Genomic DNA, 11,835 nt, shown 5'->3' with positions numbered 1-11,835 from the left:
ATCTCATCAGTAGTACCTGGGACCTCCGTTCGCTTCACCTGCCTAGCAGTGGTACTAGTGCTGGTACCTTGTACCTCTGTTTGCCTGGAAGACCTGTTACTGGTGGTACTAGTGCAGGTACTGGTGCCTTGTATCACTTCAGCTGTGGCTAGGACCTCTGTTTGCCTCCAATACCTGGTACTGGCGGTACTAGTGCAGGTACTGGCATTGTTGCCTTGTATCACTTTAGCAGTGCCTGGGACCTCTGTTTGCCTTTTAAACCTGGTACTGGTACTGTTCTTGATGTTGGTATAGGTACCTTGTACCATATCAGTAGCACATGGTACCACACTATGTCTTTCAGGCCTGGTACTAGTACTGTTCTTCATATTGGTGTAGGTACCCTGTGCCATCTCTTTAGTACCAGGAATCATACTATGTCTTTCAGGCCTGGTACTGGTACTGTTCTTGATGCTGGTATAGGTACCCTGTGCCATCTCTTTAGTACCAGGTATCACAGTATGTCTTTTAGCCCTGTTACTGGTACTGTTTCCAACACTGGTACTGGTACCGGCATGCACATGTTGTATCATATCAGTAGAACCCTGGGTCCGCCTCAAAGATCGGGTAAAAAACTTTGTCTTGCCAGCAGAATCTGTCGCCAATCTGAAGCTCTTCGATCTTCTGCCCTTCATGGTTTCCTTTCCTGTAATAACACAAGACAACATCAATCGACATCACACTCAAAGACATCACATTCCTAAGTGGGCATAATGTATAGGTTTGACTACAAATGTATGTGTGTTCACTCAAATTGCAACTGGAAGTCCTTCCTTTAGTTTGTTTGTTTATTTGATCGATCTCCATTAGTGCGTACAACAATAATACAACACTAGTTTTCCTGGAGTCGTTTGAATACAAACACTGCATTATACTACACATACATACATACACAAGAAGTTTAACTTAGTTTAAGCATTGCCAGTCTAGTCCAAAGTGGGCTTAAAGTTAGGTGTGAAGGTCATTTTCTTCAAACAACCCTCCATTGTATAACACTCTCCCATCCACTAAGGTGCACTTGTCACCACCTGTACTGTATTAGACACCTACTGTACTTTATCATGCGGCACCCGTAACACATCAATCAGCTTCTATATGGTAGCCACTTGACAGCACCTGGACAACACCCCTTAGACCTATCCAGGGTTGGAAATACAACCTACATTTTTCTATCTGTATCAGTTATAGCCAGTAAAATGGCCCTTTGGCGTAACACACCAGCTTTGTAGGCACACATCGCGGCATAAGTTGGCTACATTATTGTTTAAAGCATTTTTATATAGGTTAGTGCAGGTAAAATTGGAGCTGTGCAGGTATTTCTAATATTATCTGCACCAGTACACTTTTAAAACTATACATATATGTAATAGGTGGTATAACAAGATCAGAGATCCAAATTAAAATTTGAATTTGACTTTAACAATGTACTACATGTACATGTAGTATAAGGTTTTCTGAAAAAAAAAATTTTCTTGTAAACTCTGACAACAAATCTAATCAATTGTCTGCATATCCCCACCCCCACCCCTGTTATCAACTGAACCATCCCTAAACAGAACCTGAACTTGGACAGTACCTATCAACAGATGCCCTCCCACCTTAGCCACTAACAGACCTCAAATGCCCCCGTTGCTATGGCAACAGACGACCTCCTTTCACCCCTTTCTCCTAGCAGGAGTTGGAAATGGTCCAGCTTGCCTGTGGTGAGAGCAGATAGAACTCGCACATGGCACACAGCAGGCAGGGGCTTTCATGTAGTACTAGTACCTGGAGGTCTGGATGAGAGAAAAATACTGAGTGAAGATCTATAGCAAATTCGAGCAATTTGCATCTGTATACAACCATTTTCAACACCCTAACAGTTAATTTAAAAACCTAGTGGGCAAAATGTTTCACACAACAAATAGACATCTCAAAATGACAATTTTGACAATTCAAAACTTGAAAATCAGGAAAACTTTTAAAACTTGTAAAGCCTTGGAGTACAAGGACAATAATTTACCACTGAAAAGGTCAGTAATAGCTAGATGTATAACTTAAAGATATATGCATATGCACCAGCTTACAACCGAATGCTCTAGCGTTCGGCTAAAAGGTCTAGACCCCTCAGCCAGGTTAGTTGGTAGCACATATAACCCCCCCCCCCTGTTACATTATATACAGGTTTGGACTCAGTCTAGTACCTTACCTTCTGTCTTAGATACCTGTACCTAAAATTTGTTTAGGCACGCAGCTCTATCCAAGTGCCTGTTTTAAAAATACAAACTTAAGTTCAGGGCCTACAAACACCTGTATAACTATAACCAACCTGTGACAGACAGCCGGCTGAAGTGAGCACACCTTACCCACCTGCACACTAAAGGTGCCGATCGCCTACTTATCCCAGCCTTAGACTGTTACTAAGTGTTAGAGTGAGATTATGGCAAGGGCAACAATAGCACATCAGCAGAACGTACTGCACCTGCGCGAAACCCGTATTGTGCATATAGCACTTCGGCAGAACGTCTTATAAGGTTGTATTCACATATATATGGTTAATACTCCATCTGTAGTTTCTAAATGTCAGACAAATATCATCTGCAACAGGCAAAATTCTGATGCAACGTTGACCAAAAATCCAACGAAAACCGTGAAAAGTTTGGGGTTTCGTGCAAGCTCAGTACGTTCTGCCGACATGATTGTATAACCCACCTGTGGTAGACAGCCGTCTGAAGTGAGCATTTTCCCCCACCTGTACACTAAAGGTGCCGATCGCCTACTTATCCAGACCTTAGAGTGGGATTAAGGGCAACTCTCCATAACAGTCAACAAGGGCAACAATGCACCTGTCAGACAATTAGTCACTCTAGAAGGACACCAGATGGCATTCTTCTTCTCTTGAGTCTCTTTGGAACAATCCACTTCACACGTTCACAGGGGTAGTACCAGGATCTACCAACTCAACATGCATATGCCAAATCAGCAATATAATGCACCAACAGCATGTAGCCTGAGTGAGCCTTTTTAGCTTTCGTCCGCTAGTGGATTGTGGGGTGCAGATGAAAGGTAAAAAGGCTGACACTCAGGCTACCAACAGCGGTGGAAAGATGTGTAATTGTTTGTAGTTTAACTTACAAGTTGGCCGTTCCAACTTTTCCGCCAATAAGACACTGTCTTTTTATGTTGCTTGCAAAATTGGGATATCATTCTAAAGAAGTCAGACATCTAAAGGAACAAAAACATTTCCAGAAAACATTGCCTCACATTTCATCTATATTAATGATTGAATTTGAGTACATGTGTAACACATGCTTAACATCTTGATTCACTTCTTCTAGTTTAATCTCCTATGACTTAAGTTAACCCTTTGTTACAAATTACAGAACAAATCAAGTTGGATACATTCTCAGAAAAGTCAGACATTTCAGATATAGCATCCTACCTATCCTTCCTACCTTTTATCGGTGGCTGAGAATGCATTACGTAATGTTCTACCTGTAGGTCTATCCTTCATCGCACCTCTTTGCTGTTTCCACCAGCTAATCTGACAATGTTTCCCTTGTAACCAAAAACCTTCTCTACAAACCCTGCTGACAATGACAAATAATCGGACCCTGCAGAACAAGCAAGCTCCCTTTCAGGCGCCCAAGTGAGCAGCGTGCAATACACAGTTGACCTACCTTGTTTTCTAATGGTACAACAAACAGGGCACAAAGACACTCAAGGATATTGTACCGGGTTTCTTTCACCAGGGGCTAATGCCAGTCCTACCAAAAAAAAAGGAAGACATTATGGGAAGCTGTTGTTTTCAGGATTCTCAGTCCCAGTCAGTCACCTGTAACATTTTCTACCACTACAAATGTACATTCATATGAAAGAGGCATTGCATGGTATATGTAACATTTTGGCACAGATTTGCAATGGAGTAAAGCTGACTCAACTTACTATGTCTTTATTTGATTACAAAAAATTACTTTTTGTAATGGCCTAATGTTACATAATGCAGCTTTAAAGCAGGGCGGTTTGATTGATAAGACTTACCCTCTACCAGGCTCTTCAGGGCAGAAATCACTGGAAAAATACATGTGGTAGAAACTGTCCAAATAGACTGAAAAGCACAATCTCCAAGCAGATCTTTTGAAGAAGTGGTTCACACTGAACAAAACTTTACTGCAGGTGGTGACCTAAGCCCATTAGTACCTTCAACCTTGTGCAGAGATGGCTACAAGCAACATAGGCCACATGACGTGATGACATCAAGACAACAGAACTCCCCAACCAGAGGAACAAGGAAAACCCTGTCTAAGGACCCAACAACTTTGTCTTTGCTGTTCGTCAACTTAAACTTGGGCTGTCTAGCATGTCAGCAGAATGTGCAGGAAACCCGAATTTTTCACAGTTTTCGTTGGATATTTGGTCAACCTTGCGACAGAATTTTACCCACTGCAGAAGATATCTTTTCCAACATTTGAAGACTATAGGCAAGATGTCATCCTTAAATACACAAATACTACAAATATACAAAGATATGTGGAATACATTACAGGTTTCGTGCAGGCGCGGTACGTTCTACCAACTAGCTATTTCTGATGAAACTTTAGGCATGACTGATTAATAGACTTAAAAGAGCAGGAATGAATTACAAACCCACCTGTGCAAACTACAGGCCACCAAGGATGAGTTACGAAGGTTTCAAGTTCTTTCCTGCTGTTTCAACGATAGACATCAGACTGATTTTCCTTTGCTCATTGATTCAGCTCCGTTCTTGGCACACCTTGGAACTAACCTGTATTAAGAGTAGCAACATTGGGATCAAGTGTTAGTCCAATGTTAGAAGTCTGTGCACCGAAAGCCTGATAAATGAATGATCAAGAGGGCACCCTTAATTTTATATCATCATACTCATAGCAAAAGACAGACATTTGCAAAGTAGGATAAGTTAAGTACCACAGGCGATACCTGTCCTCTACCTACATGAAGTAAAATGCTGACATTTTAGGGACTGTTCATTTTTCAAGGTGTTCATCATCATCATAGGTGAATGTGTTGGTTTCTTACATAAAACCTACAAAGTTCATTAAATTGGTCATTTTTGGCTTGACAATAATAAAACTTCATTTGAATTGTAGGAAAAAAATGTGCAAAGCCGCACAGGTTATAAGATAGGAAACACCTGTGGGTGTTACGAAATGAGTCATCCCTGAATCTAGGTTACTCTCCAAGCAGAGGTATGGGTTTTGGCTTATTGTTGGCGTGTTCTTGGGCTTTTTATCAGGCTTTCTTTTTTGCCACGGTATCTTTTTTTATGCGTAAAAAATCATACCTCTGCTAAAAAGAAAGCCGGATTTTAAAAAAAAAACATGCCAAAAAAAGCGCATTATGTAACTTTTTACAATACAAAAAGTATGTTTTCCAGTCTTTTCTTTACATAGTAAGTTGACTTAACCAAAATTTAGTATGAGTAGAAGATTTCACATTTTTGCGCTAAAAGTTACATAATGTTCCTTTTATAAGCCAAAACCCAAACCTCTGCTTGGAGAGTAAAATCTAACAGTTCTGGTGTTCCACCATACCAACATGTGGCGCCCCAAAATGGCTTTTAAATCTGTCACCAAGAAAGTAGTGTCCCGGAACGTGTCACTTTCACGGGAATGCTCCAGTGATGGAGAAAAAACCACCTGTGCTTTGGACAAGAAAAGCAAATATACACGAGAGAGAAAACACGAAACGTCCGGCTAGAGTTTCCGTAGCCTCCACCAGGCCTTTCTACGGGAATACGGACCGTAGAAATTTATTCGGCAAAAAAAGAGAGTAAAATTGGCCAAGGTAGTCCAGCCGCGGGGAGGTAGTTTCTTTCCCTCCAAACTGCGCGGCCAGTGAAAGCTACAAGGCGGCCAAACTCCCCTGACAAATATTCTCCTGTATATAACCAGCGTAGTTAGTCTGGTAGAGACTACAGTTTCTCCGTCACACTCCACTGGTTGCAGAAGCTTTGAACGGCGGCGAAAATTCCCGACATAAGTGGGAATTGAAGAGGATTTTTCAGCGCCACTAGACCGAAGAGACCGCAACTTCCTTATCCTTCAGAACCAGTATGTAGTACAGATTGTTACCCTGCCAAACAAGCCGTATTATCTGTCACAAAAACGCGGCAATGAGTTGATTTTTACTCACGTTTTATGGAGACTTCCTTCCTCATGCTTTCCGACATATTGAATCTGAATTTTCCCGGACATGACCAGGCCTACCAGTGACGTTGACCAATCAGAGGGAAGATGTTACTTTAAATAACATGACGCTGACCAATCAGAGGAGAGATGGGTGGGGCACCAAAACATTGCCATGTGGCCTACTCATCATTGTCATTCGCACAGCGGGAAAATAAGCGCCAGTGTCAGTTATTTATTTTACCCATCGATAACAAACATGTCAACAACACATTTATATCTGCTAAGATTGAAAGTCCATCCTATTAAAGGCCATGTTGATTTGATTATATGGATGACATGCTCTGGGAACCCCAAAACTGATGCGAGCGTGCGAATAAAAAAAGTTTGGCAAAAAAAAGTTTCCTTCATTATGATCTACGTGGTCATAAAGGTTGGACAAATGACAGAGTATGGTATGGCGAATAATAATAGACTTCATTTTAATTTCTTCACATTTTCTTCTTTACCTGAACTGATTTCGGCATCGGGCATTGTAGCTATCTCATACTTACATGCCTCCCGAATTTTCTACTCTTTCCAGCCGCTTCTAAAGCTTGGGAGAGCGGCTATAAGAAACGTTACACAACCCTCACGATCTATTTCCACGACGGTCCAGTTCAGGTGGCCATCCTGTCCTGCATGATCCATAGATGCTGGGACTGCCGGTGTGACTCTGGCCTGACTGCTATCTCATCCTTACATGCTTCCCGAATTTTCTACTCTTTCCAGCCGCTTCTAATAATCTAAAGCTTGGGAGAGCGGCGCTATAATAACGCTACACAACCACACTTAACATTTTGAGATCTATTTCTACGACGTCCAGTTCAGGTGGCCATCCTGTCCTAATCCATAGATCCTGGGACTGCCGGTGTAACTCTGGCCTGACACCCTGACCGCTATCTCATCCTTACATGCCTCCCGAATTTTCTACTCTTTCTAGCCGCTTCTAAAGCTTGGGAGAGCGGCTATAAGAAACGTTACACAACCCATACTGAACATATCTGCTTGGAGATCTATTTCTACGACGTCCACTTCAGGTGGCCATCCTGTCCTGCATAATCCAAACATCCTGGGACTGCCGGTGTGACTCTGGTCTGGCCGCTATCTCATCCTTACATGCTTCCATTTGGCCGGCCTTTCCCTTCACGACTTATCCCGGATTTTATTTTTAAGCCCGTAATTGGCGTAAAGTCCCTCGGACGGGACGTAAACTGGAGGTCCCGTGTTTGAGGAGAGCCACACCTCGCGATCGAGCACGTTAAAGACCCCACCACACCTTTCGAAAAAGAGTAGGGCATGCCCCGGTGTGCGATGGTACAAACAGTACGGTATGGAGTTGGTGATTCACTTCAGATCACCCGGACGGAGGCCTGGCGAACCCCGTCTGTATCAGCCAAAATCTTGGAGAGTCGGGCCAAATTTTCTTTGTTCTCAAAATGCTGTGCAGCCGCGTTTGATGATCTTTTTTTAGAGATATCTGTTAATAAATAACCACAGTACTAGTACTTGGGCTAAGTAGTATTATAAAGGAAGAAGAAGAAGAGAGGATAGCGTTATCTCACCTTTTCCGGGTAGTTAGCTTATCGTCGCAGCACCTCAGCAGACTTGCACCTCAGAAAATAATACAGCCACAACAACACAAGAACAACGTGTTTTTGCCGGCGATGGTGAAGTACCTCAAACTCCACTCCTGGACTCTCCACATACCAGTCACAACTGACCACACACTAGGAATGCCCCCTGAAGACTCATACAAACTCAATCGATATCATTTTAAACGGCACTTCGAGCTGTTCAGCAAGAGTAGCTCATTGTCAGAACTCGTATCGAGGGTTGGGAAGTAGGGCCAAGTATTGTTGGTGGTGTTGCGTTTCTTTCACTCTGCTTTGTAATATGGCAGCTTGAATTGTTTTCTTTTATTCCCACTCTTTGTCGTTCTCTATCCCGACATATCCTATATCTTCTTGACTTATTTCGGAGAGCATTGTTCAATAATCCATCCACCAAAAATGTTAAGTTCTGTATCTGTATCTGTATAGCCGGTATAACCGCCTTTCGGCGTAACACACCAGCTTCGCAGGCACGCGGCGCGGCGGCAGCTGGCTATATTACACCGATCGGCTTGTTACACCTAACCCTTGAACTTCTAGCTCTAGACATTGTTTAAAGCTATCTATTGACAGTGCCCCTACTGTACTTGGTGACAGTGAGTTCCACTCTGCGATAGTTCTAGGAAAGAATGAATTCTTGAACACCTCAATCCTTGGTTGATAACTCTGGTACTTGAATGCGTGGCTATTTCTTGTTCTCTTCTGGGCTGGTATTAGGTACTTAGTAGTTGGGACATCCACCAGTTTATTAGTCATTTTGTACATCATGCATAGTCTAGACATCTTTCTTCTGTCTTCCAGTGAGGTCCACTGTAGGTTTCTTTTCATTTCCGTGACACTAGCACCTCTTACATAGTTGTTCATACAGAATCTTGCAGCTTGATTCTGTACCCTTTCCAATTTGTCTTTGTCTTTCTTTGTATATGGATCCCATACTGTCGCAGCGTATTCTAGGTTCGGTCTTACAAGTGACGTGTATGCAAGTGATTTTACTCTCGTTGGACATGCCCACAGATTACGTTTAATCACTCCCAATGTCTGTTTCGCCTTAGTTGTGATATTATTAACATGTGCACCCCACTTCAGTCCGCTTGTCAGCGTGACGCCCAGATACGGATGGATTTTTGTGGTTGCTAAAGCCTGACCACAAAACTGGTAGCTAGTTGCATGTGGTGTTCGTTTGTTTGTTATGTGCATAATGTAGCATTTTTCGGGATTAAACTGCATGAGCCATTTGCTTTGCCATTCTTCCAGGGTGTTCAGGTCTTTTTGGAGAAGTTGTGAGTCGGTCTGTGTAGAAAGCTCTACATACAATAGACAGTCATCGGCAAATAACCTCACATTTGAGTCAAGCTGATCTGGTAGGTCATTTATATACAAGAGAAAGAGCAATGGCCCCAGGACGGTTCCTTGAGGGACCCCAGACGCTACTTTAACTGGAGCCGACGCCTTCCCTTCAACCACTACTGTTTGCTCCCTGTTGGTCAGGAAAGCCTTTAACCAATTCAGCGTAGGGCCTTGGATTCCATAATACTCCAGTTTTGAGATGAGCCTGCCATGGGGGACTTTATCAAAGGCTTTAGTGAAATCAAGTATTGCTAAATCTACCTGCCGTTTACTGTTTAGTGCGCCAGCTATGTCATGGACTGTTAGTATAAGCTGTGTTTCTGTGGATCGTTTGGCTCTGAATCCATGCTGGTAATCCGTTAATATACTGTAACTTTCTAGGTGCTTCATGATTTGGCTATGGATGATATGTTCAAGTAGTTTGCAGGATATGCAGGTCAGTGAAACAGGTCTGTAGTTGCTGGGGACCGCTCTATCTCCTTTTTTAAAGATGGCGCATATATTTGCATCCCTCCAATCTTTAGGGATTTCTGCAGTGTTTAGCGAGTGTTGGAAAATATTGGTTAGAACAGGCGCGATTTCACTAGCTGTCAACTTGAGGAACCACGGTGGTATTTGGTCTGGTCCGGATGCTTTAGAGGGATTGAGACCTTGAAGCATTTTTTCGACACCATCAGTAGAAACTACTATATGTTCCATTGGAGGAGTACAGGGCTGACCTAGAGATGGCATATCTGTGGTGTCTTCCTCTGTGAAAACACTTTTGAACTGTGAACTGAGTACTTCTGCTTTTTTCCCGCTGTCACTGATGATGGTATTTCCCACCTTTAGGGGTGCTACCCCGACAAGGTCTTTCCTCAGTCCTTTTATGTACGACCAGAATGTTTTGGGTTTGTCAACTATAGCTTCTCCCAGTATGTCTGCCACGTATTTAGAGTGTGCTTGTCTTATGCTTTTCTGAACTCCCTTCTTAACTCTCTTATATTTGTTCCAGTCTTCCTCTTGGCCTGTTTTCTTAGCTTTGTTATAGAGCCGCTGCTTCTTACGACAGTGCCTCCTTAGGTTTCTGTTGAACCAAGGCAAGTTGTATCTGCTTGATGTTATCTTACTTGGGATGTGCTTGTTCATCGTGTCTTTCATTTTGTCTTTGAAGTCTGACCACTTCTGTGTAACTGACATATCCTGAGTTCTTTTGTGAAAGTTAGTTGCATAATCCGTTAGGTCTTTCTTAATGGCTGGTTCGTCGGCTTTTGTGCGGATGTACACTTTTCTCTTAGGTTTCCTGTTTTGTTTCAGTGCCAGGTTAACGTCCACTAGAACCATGTCGTGGTCACTTATCCCCGGGACTACTGTGGTCTTCTCAATTATGTTGGGGTTATTAACTAAGACCAGGTCCAAGAGATTACCATTTCTAGTTGGTTCCTGGACTGTTTGAAATAACCCGTGGTTATCCATTAGGTTTAGTAGTTTCTCTGCTTGGCCTGTGTAGGCCTGACTGTTGTCAGCTACAGTAGTATCCCATTTGATGCCAGGGGTGTTGAAATCGCCAAGAATGATCACATTGTCAGAGTTTATTTTTGCTCCCATTTTACCTATAGACCTGTCAAGTTCATCCAGACTATTGCCCTGGTCTGATGGGGGTCTGTAGTATGTACCTATTATCAGTGGTTTCCTTCCTGCAAGTTGAGTTTGTGTCCACAGAACCTCGCAGTCTGTGTCAAGGTCTGGCCTATGGGTAACAATTAGATCATCTCTGTTGGCCTGAAATACACCACCTCCTTGGCCAGTTTGTCTGTCTTTCCGGTGTGCTATGTAGTTGCTGGGGAATATTTCACTACTTGCTATGTTTTGGTTGAGCCATGACTCTGTACCTGCTACTATATCTGGCTTGTAAGTGTCAACTACTGTCGCCAGTTCAGCTGTTTTGTTCCGCACACTCTGACAGTTTACTAGGAGAAGTTTACTTTTGGATCTCTTGTGACTATGACCCCTCGTTTGAGAATTACCCTGCTTTGATTTAAGTGGAGTGGATGTAGCCATTGGGATTTCGTCTGGTAAACTTGAGTCAGAACTCAGCGTGTCAAATGAGTTTACTGAATGGAATGTTTCATCAGTGATATCGAATATGGCCGATGCAAAGTTGGGTATACCACAGTCACAACATACCCACGAGTATGATCGGTGGGTTTCTAGTGCACTGTATACTTGAGAACATAGCCCAATGCAGTCACTGTGGTACCATCTATCGCATTCATCACAGCATATTGCATTATGGGTGTTACGTACTGCCTTGTTACAACTCCCACATGGAAACTTTGGTGGTCTAGGCCCTGGGTTGATCTCAATATCCCCGCTTAAGATCAGAATCATGATCAGTGAAAACTTTGTGCCACTATTGTGCAATAGCATTTTCTTGCTACTGACGTGAGTTCCGTTAGCCCCGCTGTGCTTAATCATGAAAGCAAAAGTGGCCCAGTCAGATGTGCAATCGGTTCTGAAGTTGCATGTGACCTGTACTTTCTTTATCTCCTGTTTGTCTTTTGGCTGTGATCCTGGCTCAGCCCTGCTAAGTACTGTGCAAAGGGCTAGGAATATACAAGTGTAGTGGAGTTCCATTTTTATTCCCATAACCGCGGGACCCAGTCACCGCT

Source organism: Branchiostoma belcheri, unplaced genomic scaffold, assembly GCF_001625305.1.
Source record: "Branchiostoma belcheri isolate BF01 breed outbred unplaced genomic scaffold, Haploidv18h27 scaffold28, whole genome shotgun sequence".
In the NCBI taxonomy this organism is placed as follows: Eukaryota; Metazoa; Chordata; class Leptocardii; order Amphioxiformes; family Branchiostomatidae; genus Branchiostoma; species Branchiostoma belcheri.
Note: the sequence above shows the minus strand (reverse complement) of the source record.